Source organism: Heterodontus francisci, chromosome 13 (assembly GCF_036365525.1).
Source record: "Heterodontus francisci isolate sHetFra1 chromosome 13, sHetFra1.hap1, whole genome shotgun sequence".
NCBI lineage: Eukaryota > Metazoa > Chordata > Chondrichthyes > Heterodontiformes > Heterodontidae > Heterodontus > Heterodontus francisci.
The window spans coordinates 40,392,692-40,408,037 of NC_090383.1; positions in this window are offsets into that span (position 1 = coordinate 40,392,692).

Here is a 15,346-nt window from a genome sequence, read left to right on the forward strand (position 1 = left end):
TACCAGCCCATCTATATCGTCCTGGAATCTAAGGCTTTCCTCCTCACTATTTACATCACCACCAATTTTCGTGTCATCTGCAAACTTACTGATCATGCCTCCTATATTCACGTCTAAATCATTAATCTACACTACAAACAGCAAGGGTCCCAGCACCGATCCCTGTGATACACCACATGTCACAGACTTCAACTTGCAAAAACAACCATCGACCGTCACCTTCTGCCTCCTGCCACTAAGCCAATTTTGGATTCAATTTGCCAAATTGCCCTGGATCCCATGGGCTCTTACCTTCTTAACTAAATTCCCTTATCAAAAGACTACATCAACTGCTTTACCCTCATCTGCACATCTAGACACCGCCTTGAAAAATTCAATCAAGTTTGTTAGACACGATCTCCACTTGACAAAGCCATGCTGACTATCCCTGATTAATCCCTGCACCTCCAAGTGGAGATTAATCCTGTCCCTCAGAATTTTTTCTAATAGTTTCCCTACCACTGATGTTAGACTCACTGGCCTGTAATTACCTGGTTTGTCCCTGCTACCCTTCTTGAATAATGATACTACATTCGCTGTCCTCCATTCCTCTGGTACATCTCCTCTGGCCAGAGAGGATTTGAAAATTTGTCAGAGCCCCTGCTACTTCCTCCCTTGCCTCACATAACAGCCTGGGATACATCTCATCTGGGCCTGGGAATTTATCCACTTTTAAGCCCACTAAAACAGCTAATACTACTTCCCTTTCAATACTAATATCTTCAAGTATGTCACAATCCCCCTCCCTGATCTCTACACCTACATCTTCCTTCTCCATAGTGAACACTGATGAAAAGTAATCATTTAAAACCTCACCTATGTTCTCCGGCTCCACACACAGATTGCCACTTTGGTCCCTAATGTGCCCTACTCTTTCCCTGGTTATCCTCTTGCCCTTAATATACTTACAAAACACCTTAGGATTTTCCTTTATCTTGCCCGCCAGTGTTTTTTCATGTCCTCTCTCCGCTCTCCTAATTAATTTTTAAGTACCCCCCTACACTTTCTATACACCTCCACCGCCTCTGCTGTTTTCAGCCCTCTGAATCTGCCATAAGCTTCCTTTATTTTCCTGATATAATCCTCTATATCACTTGACATCCAAGGTTCCCTGGACTTGGTGGTCCTACCCTTCACCTTAACGGGTACATGCTGGCTCTGAACTCTCACTATTTCCTCTTTGAATAACTCCGACTGGTCTGATGATCTTTCCTACAAGTAGCTGCTCCCAGTCCACTTTGGCCAGATCCTGTTTTATCATATTGAAATCGGCCTTCCCCCAATTCAGTACCTTTATTTCTGGTCCAACTTTGTCCTTTTTCCATAACCACCTTAAATCTTAGAGTTATGGTCACTATCCCTGAAATGCTCCCCCACTGACACTTCTATCACTTGTCCCTTCTCTTGTAGGACTTTCTACACACTGGTTCAAAAAGCTCTCCTTGTATGCATTTTAAGAATTTTGCCCCCTTTCAGCCTTTTGCATTAAGACTATCCCAGTTGATATTGGGGAAGTTGAAATGCCCTTCTATTATTATCCTATTATTTTTAAACCTCTGAGATTTGCCTACATATCTGCTCCTCTATCTCTTCTTGACTATTTGGAGGCCTGTAGTACACTCCCTGCCAAGTGATTGCCCCCTCTTTGTTTTTAAGTTCTACCCATATGGCCTCATTTGACAAACCTTCTAAGATATCATCCCTCCTTACTGCAGTAATTGACTCCTTGATCAACAGTGCAATGCCAGCTCCTCTTTTACCCCCTCCCCTATCTTACCTGTAGATTCTATACCCTGGAATAGTGAGCTGCCACTCCTGCCCCTCCCTCAACCATGTCTCTGTGATAGCAATAATATCATAATCGCATGTGCTAATCATCACCCTCAATTCATCTGCCTTACTGGTAAGACTCCTTGCATTAAATTAAATGCAATCCAGCCTTGCACTTTTCATTTTGTGCCTTAACAGGTCTATATTTGCTTTTCCTTTCAGACTGACTCAGTTTCTCTTTTATACTTGACTGTGCATCACCCCCTACTGTACCTCCACTCTGTATCCCATCCCCCTGCCAAATTAGTTTAACCCCCCCCCCCCACCCCCCCAACAGCACTAGCAAACCTCCCAGCAAGGATGTTGGTCCCATTCTGGTTCAGGTGCAACCTGTCCAACTTGTCCAGGTCCCACCAGAAACAGACCCAATGATCCAGGAAACTAAAGCCCTCCCTCCTGCACCATCTCCTTAGCCACGCATTCATCTGCTCTATCCTCCTATTCTTTTACTCACTAGCAGGATTACCAGGCGTAATCTTGAGATTACAACCTTTTGAGGTCCTGCTTTTTAATCTGCTACCTAGCTCCCTAAATTCCTGTTGCAGGACCTCATCCCTCTTTCTGCCTATGTCATTGGTACCAATGTGTACCACAACCTCTGACTGTTCACCCTCTCCCTTCAGAATGTCCTGCAGCCGCTCCGTGACCTCCTTGACCGTAGCACCAGGGAGGCAACATACCATCTTCGAGTCACATTTGCGGCCACAGAAATGCCTATCTGTACCCCTTAGGATAGAATCCCCTATCACTATAGCTCTTCCACTCCTTTTCCTCCCCTCCTGTGCAGTTGAGCCACCTGTGGTGCCATCTTCCTTTGCGCTAGTTATGACTCCAACCGACGGAGAGTTTCCCCTGATTCCCATTGATTCAGTTTTGTTAGGGCTCCTTGATGCCATACTTGGTCAAATGCTGCCTTGATGTCAAGGGCAGTCGCTCTCACTTCACCTCTTGAGTTCAGCTCTTTTGTCCATGTTTCAACCAAGGCTGTAATGAGGTCAGGAGCTGAGTGGCTCTGGCAGAACTCAAACTGAGAGTCACTGAGCTGGTTATTGCTAAGCAAGTGCTGCTTGATAGCACTGTTGATGACACCTTCCATCATTTTAGTGAAGATAGAGAGTAGACTGATGGGGTGGTAATTGGCTGGGTTGGACTTGTCCTGCTTTTTATGTAGAGGACATACCTGGGCAATTTTCCACATTGCCAGGTAGATGCCAGTGTTGTAGCTGGAACAGCTTGGCTAGTAGCGTGGCAAGTTCAGGAGCACAGGTCTTCAGTACTATTGTCGGAATGTTGTCAGGGTCCACAGCCTTTGCAGTATCCAGTGCCTTCAGTCATTTCTTGCAATCACGCGGCATGAATCAAATTGGCTGAAGACTGGCATCTGTGATGCTGGGTACTTCAGGAGGAGGCTGAGACCTGCATAGTTGAACCCCGTACCACCCCGTCCCCCCCCACTGCACTGTAAATAAATTTCTGACCCATCCCCCCAATACAATGAAAATAAATGGCAGCCCTGTTCCCCGCACCCCATCCACCCCAAACACTTACATTCAGGATTTGACCTCTTCCCCCTACAACTGCACAAAGTGTAGAGGTCATCCCTTACCCACCTCCCTACACTAGAAATGCAGAGTTAACCCTGACTCCCCGCCCCACTACACGAAAAACCCTAAGATCCCCCCTTCCCCACCTCGGTGATGCCAGCTTTCCCTGGACGGGAAAGTGACACGCGTGAGTGCCAGCCATCGCACGGAAGATCCCGGACGGCCAGTAAGATCATGGTAAATGATATTTAAATGTATTAATTTCCATTATTTAAATATTTAAAGTCAGGTCCCGTCACCTCACCACTGCCAGGAAGATTGGACCCGACAATCCTGGCGTCAAGCTCTGTGGTGGGCCACTGCCACTGCGATCTTCTGGCAACCCCCCACCACCCCCCGCCACAGAGCCTGATGTCAGGAGCTCAGCCAAATCTCGGCCACTACTTCCGTCTCACTACCATTCTGTTTATACGTGTAAGCACACCCCATAAATGTTTAATACATGGATTTCTGTCCCCCGCAGGGATTATTGCATTTCGAGATCATTTTAGAGTAAATTGCATATGGTTTTAAAGTTCTCAGGACTGAAGTTACAATCATTTCCATAATGATGTTGAAAATTATAAAGTAGACATAGAAAGATAAACAGAATCATATGTTCACTTTTTGCAGAACTATAATTTTAAAAATATTGGAGACAAAATTCTACAGACCTTCCACCACAAAAGGCTTGGAACCAGATATGCCAGATTGCAGCACATGCTGTCAGTATCTACAGGGCTTTGCAAGGGGTGAGCCTAGCCAGCAAATATTCTATTACGCTCCTGACGTAAGCTTTGCAGATGGTGGAAGAAGTTTTGTTGTATCAGCAAGAAAGCTACTCATTGTAGAGAAACCAAAGGTGGCCTGTGCTTGTAGTCAAGGTGTTGAGATGGCTGACCCAATTCAGCTTAAGAACAAGAAATAGGAGCAGGAGTAGGCACATTCGATCCTTCGAGCCTTCTCTGCCATTCAATAAGGTCAAGGCTGATTTTCTACCTCAACTCCACCTTCCCACACTATCCCCATATCCGTTAAATCAATTAGAATCCAAAAATCTATTGATCTCTGTCTTGAATATATTCAATGACTGAGCATCCACAGCTCCCTGTGGTAGAGAATTTGAAAGAAACACAACCATTTGAGTGAAGAAATTTCTCCTCACCTCAGTCCTAAATAGCTGACTCCTTATTCTGAGACTGTGACCCTGTGTTCTAGATTCCCCAACCAGGAGAAACATTTTCTCAGCATCTACCCTGTCAAGCCCCTTAAGAATTTTATTTGTTTCAATTAGAATACTTCTCATTCTTCTAAATTCTAGGGACTATATCAATCTCTTTTCATAGGATAATCCTCTCATCCCAGGAATCAGTCTAGTGAAGCTTCATTTCAAACAACAAATGATGCTAGATTGATTATTAATTTTTAATCTGAGATTGACTGATTTTTGTTAGCCATAGGTATTAAGGGATAAGGGGCAAAAGTAAGTATATGGAGTCGGGTCGCAGATCAGCCAGGATCTCACTGAATGGCACAACAGGCTCAAGGGGCGAAATGTCTCCTCCTGTTCCTATGTTTCCTCTAAGGCAAGTACATCCTTCCTTAAGCAAGGAGGCCAAAAGTCTATGCAGTACTCCAGGTGTGGTCTCACTACAGCTTTATAATTGTAGTAATATTTCTTTACTGTTAGCCTTCATCACAAAGAGATTGAAGTATAACATCCATTTGCCTTCCTAATTGCTAGCTGTACCTACATGTTCAATTTCTGTGATTGGTATACAAGATCACCCAGGGCGCTCTGAATATCAACATTTCCCAGTCTCTCTCACTATTTAAAAAATATTCTGCTTACTTTCTCATTGAACTTTGTATCATCAGCAAGGATACATTACACTTAGTCCACTCATCTAAGTCATTGATGTAGACGGTAAATAGCTGAGACTAATCCTTGCGGTACCCCACTAGTTACAGTCTGTCAACTTGAAAATGACTTGTTTATTCCTACTTTCTGTTTTCTGTCCCTTAACAAATCCTTAATCCATACTGATATATTACCCCCAATCCCATGAGCCCTAATTTTGTGTAATAACCTCCTGTGCAGCACCTTTGCTCGAATGCTTCTTGAAAATCCAGATACATCACATCCACTGGTTCCCCTTTATTTGGCCTGCTAGCCACGACCTCAAAAGCTCAACAGACTTGTGAAACACAATTTCCCTTTCATAAATCCGTGTTGACTCTGCTTAACCATATTATAATTTTCTAAGTGCCCTGTTACCACATCCCTAATAATAGATTCTAATATTTTGCCTATACTGCGATCAGGCTAACTGGCTTATAGATCCCCGTTTTCTCTCTCCCTCCTTTCTTCAACAATGTGGGTTACATTTGGTACTTTACAAACCATGGGGACTGTTCTGGAATCTGGGGTATTCTGGAAGTTCCAAACTAATGATTCTAAGATCACTGTAGCTACTGCTTTTAAAAGCCTAGGATGCAGGTCATCATGAATTTCTCCAATACTATTGCTTTACTAATACTAGTTCCTCATTCTCATTAGTCCCTTGGTTATCCATGATTTCCAGAATGTTCTTTGTGTCTTCCATTGTGAAGCCACTTCCTTATTCTCCATTATAATTTCTCCTGCCTCTGCCTTTAATGGCACCACATTTACTTTTGCTAATGTCTTCCTTTTTACAAACCTATAGAAACTGTTGCAACTGGTTTTTCTGTTTCTTGCTACTTTAGTCTCAAATTCGTTTTCTTTTTATATCAATTTCTTGGTCAGTCTTACGATCCTCAGGCTGACTATCTTTTTTGGCAACTTGGTAAGCCTTTTCCTTTAAGATAATACTAGCTTTAACTTTTCTTGTTAACCACGGTAGGACCAGTTTTTCGTGGGGTTTTTATTCCTTAAGGGAACATATATTTGTTCTGGTTATTGGTCAGTCCCCAAAATGCTGATAGTAGGGTGACTCTATGATGGTGGTGTAATTAATGATAAAGGGGAAACAGTCAGGCTTTCTTTTGTTCAAAATGGCCATTGCTCAACACATCAGTAGTATGAATGTTACCTTCCACTTGTCAGCCCAAGTTGGCATGTTATCTGGGTCAGCTAGCATGGACATCTTTGTAATCAGAGGAGTTTTGTGAATGGGGCTGAACACTCTGGGCTGAAATTTATATGCCCGCCGAAAACAATGACGGCCCACCCACTGAATGTCGCAGACCCATGGTGGCTCATTTAAATAGCTGGGGCGGACTGACCCCGCCCCCTTCCCCCTCCGATGTTGTGGGGGACGGGCTGTCCATCCCCCTGTGCACGGGCACTGACGCAATTTTTAAAGTGCTTCGAGCCCTGCCATTCAATTTAAAGGAACATTTAATGAAAAAAAAACATTTATTCTGTCTCTCTCCCACCCTCCAATAGCAATTCAATTAATTAATTGCCCTCTACCCCCACAAAACACTTACCTTGTCCACCTGACCTTCACCACCAAAGTACATAAACTTTAAACTATAACCCGTCCCACCAACCCCGACACCAATTGTATTACTTTGTTCCCGCTCTTCCCCACCCCCCCTGCACAGAGAAACTTGCCTCCTCCCCCACAACAGTGTTACACCTTGGTTCCCCGGACAGGGATCCGAAGGTGTAGGAGTGCCGGCAAGTGGCATGAATATCACACCATGACCGGCGGTGGGAACATAAAGGTAATTAATTCATTAAAATTGATTTCAATATGTTAATGGCCGTCCTGTCGCCGAGCGGCACGGTAGCTGCCACGAGGCTTCGGCGCCACCGGCAATATCGGGCCGGGCCCTCATGGCGTCAGGGTGCACGACGGCCCTCTCCCAGAGGCATTTTCTGTAACCGCCCCCCCCCCCCCCCCACCCCACCTCGCACAACCTCCGACATCAGGGGTCTGTAAAATTCAGCCCTATAGAATCATCTGCAACCAGCTCCACTGCTGAGCTTATGATGGAGGGAGGGTCATTATAAAGTAGCTGAAGATGGAGCTAGTTTGCTTCCTTGAGAAATTCCAGCAGGCCTGGAATTGCAATATTTGGACTCTAAAGACCATGTCCATCTTCCATTGTGTCAAATGTAAATCCAGCCGCTGGGGGATTTTTGTTTGATTCTCATTGAAGTCAGTTTGGCTAGGTTTCCTTGATATATTCAGCTGAATACTGCCTTAATTTTGAGGGAAGCTGCTCTCACCTTTACTCTGGCATTCTGTTTGAGAGCCCATGTCTGGATCAAGGCTGTGATAAGAATTGCAACCAAACGGTTCTCGTAGAATCTGAACTAACAACTAACTGGAGGAGGTGGCTCCACAAATATCCCCATCCTCAATGATTGGGGAGCCCAGCACATCAGTGCGAAAGATAAGGCTGAAGCATTTGCAACAATCTTCAGCCAGAAGTGCCGAGTTGATGATCCATCTCGGCCTCCTCCTGAAGTGCCCAGCATCACAGATGCCAAACTTCAGCCAATTCGATTCACTCCACGTGATATCAAGAAACGACTGAAAGCACTGGATACTGCAAAAGCTATGGGCCCTGACCATATTCCGGCAATAGTACTGAAGACCTGTGCTCCAGAACTTGCCGCGCCCCTAGCCAAGCTGTTCCAGTACAGCTACAACACTGGCATCTGCCCTGCAATGTGGAAAATTGCCCAGGTATGTCCTGTACACAAAAAGCAGGACAAATCCAACCCGGCCAACTACCGCCCCATTAGCCTACTCTCAATCATCAGTAAAGTGATGGAAGGTGTCATCAACAGTGCCATCAAACGGCACTTGCTTAGCAACAACCTGCTCAGTGATGCTCAGTTTGGGTTCCGCCAGGGCCACTCAGCTCCTGACCTCATTACAGCCTTGGTTCAAACATGGACAAAAGAGCTGAACACAAGAGGTGAGGTGAGAGTGATTGCCCTTGACATCAAGGCAGCATTTGACTGAGTATGGCATCAAGGAGCCCTGGCAAAACTGAGGTCAATGGGAATCCAGGGGAAAACACGGCGCTGGCTGGAGTCATACCTAGCGCAAAGGAAGATGGTTGTGGTTGTTGGAGGTCAATCATCTGAGCTCCAGGACATCACTGCAGGAGTACCTCAGGGTAGTGTCCTAGGCCCAACTATCTTCAGCTGCTTCATCAATGACCTTCCTTCAATCATAAGGTCAGAAGTGGGGATGTTCGCTGATTGCACAATGTTCAGCACCATTTGCAACTCCTCAGATACGAAGCAGTCGTGTAGAAATGCAGCAAGACCTGGACAATATCCAGACTTGGGCTGATAAGTGGCAAGTAACATTCGCGCCACACAAGTGCCAGGCAATGACCATCTCCAACAAGAGAGAATCTAACCATCTCCCCTTGACATTCAACGGCATTACCATCGCTGAATCCCCCACTATCAACATCCTCGGGGCTACCATTGACTAGAAACTGAACTGGAGTAGCCATATAAATGCAATGGCTACAAGAGCAGGTCAGAGGCTAGGAATCTTGAGGTGAGTAACTCACCACCTGACACCCCAAAGCCTATCCACAATCTACAAGGCACAAGTCAGGAATGTGATAGAATACTCTCCACTTGCCTGGATGGGTGCAGCTCCAACAACACAAGTTCGACACCATCCAGGACAAAGCAGCCCGCTTGATTGGCACCCCATCTACAAACATTCACTCCCTCCACCACCGACGCACAGTGGCAGCAGTGTGTACCATCTACAAGATGCACTGCAGCAATGCACCAAGGCTCCTTCGACACCACCTTCCAATCCCGCGACCTCTACCAACTAGAAGGACAAGGGCAGCAAATACATGGGAACACCACCACCTGCAAGTTCCCCTCCAAGTCACACACCATCCTGACTTGGAACTATATCGCCGTTCCTTCACTGTCGCTGGGTCAAAATCCTGGAACTCCCTTCCTAACAGCACTGTGGGTGTACCTACCCCACATGGACTTTAGCGGTTCAAGAAGGCAGCTCACCACCACCTTCTCAAGGGCAATTAGGGATGGGCAATAAATGCTGGCCTGGCCAGCGATGCCCACATCCCGTGAATGAATAAACAAAAAAAAATGTTAAGGTTTTGATCAGTAGGTGTCAATTGATGGTGCTATGAATAACTCCTTCGTTCATTCTACTGATGATTGGAAGGAGGCTGATAGGGTCTAAATTCATGAAAAAGAAAAGAAAGACTTGCATTTATATAGCACTTTTTACAACCTCAATGTCCCAAAGCCCTTTACAGACAATCAAGTACTTTTGAAGTGAGGTTTCATTGTTGTACTGAATGAAACACAGCAGCCAAATTGCACTCAGCAAGCTCCCACAAACAGCATGAGCAGATAAACTGTTTTTGTGATGTTGACTGAGGGATAAATATTGGCCAGGAAATAGGAGATATCATGACCACTACCAAACGCATCTTCCCCTCCCTTCCCTTGTCAGCATTCCGAAGGGATCGTCCCCTCTGACACCCTGGTCCACTCCTCCGTTACCCCCACCACCTCATCCCCGTCCCATGGCACCTTGCCCTGCAATTGCAGGAGGTGTAATAGCTGCCCATTTACCTCCTCTCTCCTCACTATCCCAGGCCTCAAACACTCCTTTCAGGTGAAGCAGCGATTTACTTGTACTACTTTCAATGTATACTGTATTCGCTGCTCACAACGTGGTCTCCTCTACATTGGGGAGACCAAACGCAGACTGGGTGACCGCTTTGCTGAACACCTCCACTCAGTCCGCAAGCAGGACCCCGAGATTCCGGTTGCTTGCCATTTCAACGCTTTCCCCTGCTCTCATGCTCCCATCTCTATCCTGGGCTTGCTGCAGTGTTCCAGTGAACAACAACGCAAGCTCGAGAAACAGCATCTCATTTACCGATTAGGCACACTACAGCCTGTCAGACTGAACATTGAGTTCAATAATTTCAGAGCATGACGGGGCCCCCCATTTTACTTTTATTTTAAGTTATTTTTTCTTTTTTTCTTTTTTACATTTTTTACAATTTTTTTTAATGTTTATTTCATTTCATCTTAGTTTGTTCAGTTTGCTTACCCACTGTTTTTTTTTTCATGTTTGTACTTGCTGCTGTTCAATCTCAGTCTGTTTTCACCCTATCTGTACTAATGCTTTGTCTTTCAACACACCATTAACATTTTGTTTGCCTTTGCTCCATGACTTCTTGGGCAGCTATGTGGCCTTGTCCAATCTACACCTTCTCCTTTGTTATCTCTTGCCCCACCCCTGCCTCACTTGCTTATAACCTTTGACATTTCTAATATTTGCCAGTTCCGGAGAAGGGTCACTGACCCGAAATGTTAACTCTGCTTCTCTTTCCACAGATGCTGCCAGACCTGCTGAGTGGTTCCAGCATTTCTTGTTTTTATTTATAATAGGAGATATCTCCTCTTTTCACTTTAGAGTAGGCAAATCGTGCCAGGTGTCCTGGCCAATATTTAACATTCAACCATCACCAGGACAAATTATCTCGCAATCTAGCAATTCTCACTTTGCTGTTTGTAGGATGCTGTTTGTGGGACCTTACTCTAATGCAAATTGGCTGCTACATTTCCAACGTTACAACAATGACCACACTTCAAAAGAAGTGTAAAGTGCTTTGAGGCGTCCTGATGCCTTGAAAAGCAAGTCTTCCTTTCCACTTCTTAATATCACAGTGAACCAAGTTTGCTGGACAATTGCATCTATGCTGATGGGAATCTCTAGAAAATGTTTGCAAACAGTTCAATTTTCAGTTCTCTTGCATCGGAGTTGAGGATGGTGATGGTTATGGCGCCTCCTCCTACTGCCTGTCTGATTGCCCACCACCATTTTTGACTAAATTTCGCTATCGGGCGACAGGGCTTTGCTCTGATCCATTTGTTGTGGAACCACTTACTTCCATTGTACAGCCTGCTGCTTTTGGTGATTAACATGCCCTGTGTTGTAGCTTCTCTTGGTCAGTGCCTCATTCTAAGATATGCCTGGTATGGTCCTTGGCATGACCTTCTACACTCCCCATTCAACCAGGGCTGTCTTCTTGTTTGATGGTGATTGAGCAGTGAGGGATGTATAAGGCAGTTTGTGGTGGTATATGATCCTGATGCTACAGATCATCCACAGTGCCTCATGAATGCCCAGCTTTGGACTTCTATTTCTGACCCACTCAATTTGGTGGTAGTGGTAAACTACACATTAAAGTCCCATGCCAAGAGGGGAATTCTAACCCCCAAGAACAGGTGGGTTGGGAGCAGATGGGGGATAAAAATTATTGATTTTTAGAGCAGGAGTGCAATCCAGTTCCAATGTGCTTAATTCTGGGCTTAAAATGGAGACAATAAGCCTACTCACCAAAGTTGGGGATTTCCAACCTGGACGTGGCTGGATATTTATTGGTGCAATTAAAGTTCTTTAACTTGGCTCCAAATTTTACTTCAGCAGAACAGGTTTGTTCGGGCTTGGGAAGCTGACCAGGGAGGTTTGAACAGCAGTTCAGGTGGATATTTAAACTGGTTATTGTCCCATCAGAATAAAACCTCACTTACAGCAGGCGCTGTCTTAGTTCTCTTTGGTAAATGTCTGGCAGAAAGGGCTTGTAAGGTTACAGCTCTTTTCAACCTTGGAGGATTTCAAATTGACAAGTTCAGGCACCTTAAATGTGTTTAACAGCACAACAGAAGAGGAAGACTATCACCATTCACAGCAACCACAACATGCTGTGGTGGGATCAGCACATTGCACAGGAGAAAGGTTCATAGAAGGGAGGTTTGAAGGTGGAGGAGGACAAAGGAGCTCACCTTCAGATAAGGAGAACATAGAGAGGTGGAGCAGGAGGATGAAGATTAGGCACTATCAGTAGACCAGTGACTTACATTATTGTCAGCGATGCCCTAATATCACAAAGGTTCACCTAGTGTAAAACATAGCAGATTAAATTTGCTCCCATCACATGCACCAACACCCCCCTCCCTGCCCACCAATCCAGCCCTCCCTTTTTCTTTTGCATGAAACACCCCCTCAACCACTCATTTCACATACATCCAATGGGTCCTGACATGTATTGACATTGATCATTGAACAAGTGAAAGGGCAAAAGCAAAATACTGCAGATGCTGGAAATCAGAAATAAGATCAAAAATTGCAGAAAATACTCAGCCTGTCAGATAGCATCTGTGGAGAGAGAAACAGAGTTAATGGGCTGGATTTTACAAAAACAATGGTGGTCTGCCCTGCAGCCCGCATGCAGTGGAGCCACTGCGATCCTAAGCGCGGCAGCTCATTTAAATAGCCAGGGTGGGCCGCCCCCCCCCCCCCCCGCACCACCCCCCCCACCCCCATCTTGTGGAGGGGGTAGGCTGTCCACAAACGCTGACGCCATTTTTAAAGATGCAATTATTTTTTAAAAATACATTACTTTGCCCCTCTCCTAAACCCCAATAACCATGAAATTAATTACTTTCCCTCTTTTCCACCCCCCCAAAAACACTTAACCGCTCCCAGCGGCATTTCCCAGCCTCCCCACCGCCATGCACCCCATCATTGGGTGGTCTGTAATATTCAGCCCAATGTTTCAGGCTGATGCCCTTTCATCAGAACTGGGATAAGTTAGAAATGTTTTAAGTGGGAAGGGAGGAAAAAGAACAAAAAGGATGGTCTGTGATAGGATGGAAGACAGACGAGATTATATGACAAAAGATTTGGTGACGTAGTCCAAAAGGAGTGGTAATGGGACAAGTAAAGAAACAAAAGATGTGTCGATGAATGGAAGAATTATGAACAGTGGCTGTTTAAAGGCAAAAATGAGGGGAAAAAAGAGTAAAAGCAAAATCTGCAAAGAAAAAGGAAACAAAATGGGGGCAGAGATTACAGTCTGAAATTGTTGATCTTAATGTTGAGTCCAAAAGGCTGTAAAGTACCTAATGCAAAGATGAGGTGCTGTTCTTCGAGTTTATGTTGAGCTTTATTGGAACACTGCAGGAGGCCGAAGACCGAGAGGTTAACATGACAGCAAGTTGGAGAATTAAAATGACAGGCCACTGGAAGCTCTGGGTCATGCTTGTGGAATGAATGGAAGTGTTCTGCAAACCAGTCACCCAATCTGCATCTAGCCTCCCCAATGTACAGCAGAACACATTGTAAGCAGTGAATACGATATACTAAATTAAAAGAAGGAAACATAAATCACTGTTTCACCTGGAAGGAGTGTTTGTGGCCTTGGACAGTGACGAAAGGGAAGGTGTTGCATCTCCTGTGCTTGCATGGAAAGGTGCCGTTGGAAGGGGACAGGGTATTGGGAGTGATTTAGAGGTGGGCCAGGATGTCGCGGAGGGAACAGTCCTGTCAGAATGCTAAAAGGGGAGGCGAGAGGAAGATGTGTTTGAGGGTGGCATCACGCTGGAGGTGTTGGAAATGGCAAAGGATGATCCGTTGAATTCAGAGGCCGCTGGGGTGGAAGGTGAGGACTAATGGGACTACTACATAATGGTTCTCGGCGGAAGGGGAAGCAGTGAGAGAAGTGCCGGAAATGGGATGGACACGGTCGAGGGCCCTGTCAACCACAGTTGAGGGAAAAGAAAGACATATCGGAATGCTTTTATTTTAGTGTTTAATTCACTGCCACTTCTCTTCCAGGAATGCCTACCTTGAAGTTCTGCTCTTCTCTCCGACGGGATTTTCGTTTGTCTCTTTTACCTTGTTCACCTTCATTGCTTTCTATTTCCCTCCTGGTGTTTGATAAGGTATCTACCAAAACTCGTTTTCACAGCCACATCTCCTTCCTCAGTGACTGTCTCCGGCTCTGACTGATTCCACGTGGATTCCAACTGCAGTTTCACCCATCATGCTTTGAAACCACCCAGGATCACAGGTATCTCCGAGAAATACAACGTTCCTCGCACTGCTACTCTCGCCGCATCCTGAGATCCACACTCAGTGCTATGCGCCGCCATATGCACACACTGGACCTCTCTCTCCAGCAGCACCGTCTCACCTTATCTCAAATCTGTTCTACTCCGCAGTTTCATCTCATCTTACGTCTCATCCGACGCATTAACAAACTTTTTTTCTTCCGTTCAGGTGTTAAGGAACGCAAGCTCCAGCAGCTGAAGGGGACTAATGCCCCTCCAGATCCTCCTTCCGCTTCACTTCCCTCTGACCCCTTGCCGTGTATTCACTATACCCTCTGACCTCCCCCTCTCTGATGCTGAGCGTTCTGTACTCAGCAAAGGTCTCAGTTTTATCCCCTTATGCCCCCACCTCAATGAATTTCGCGCTCGGCATGACGTTGATCTCTTCTTCCGTCGCCTCCGCCTCCGGGCTCACTTCTTCGACCAGGAGTCCTCCCCCCGACCAGCAGACCCATTCACCCGCCTCCAGCATTCTCCCTCTACCTGGACCCCTCACCCTGGCCTCTTACCCGCTCTTGATCTCTTCATTAAAAACTGTCGGCGAGACATTGGTCGTCTCAATTTCTCTGCCCCCCTCACTCACTCTAACCTGTCCCCCTCTGAACTTGAGGCACTCCGTTCTCTCAGGTCTAACCCCGACATGGTCATCAAACCTGCAGACAAGGGTGGTGCTGTTGTTGTATGGCGTACCGACCTCTACCTTGCAGAAGCTCAACGCCAACTCACAGACACCTCTTCCTACCTCCCTCTGGACCATGACCCCACCACCGAACATCAAGCCACCGTCCAAAGGACTGTCACTGACCTCATCTCCTCTGGAGATCTTCCCTCTACAGCTTCCAACCTCATAGTCCCGCAACCCCGGACAGCCCGCTTCTACCTCCTTCCCAAAATCCACAAACGGGACTGTCCCGGCAGACCCATTGTGTCAGCCTGCTCCTGCCCAACTGAACTTATTTCTTCCTATCTA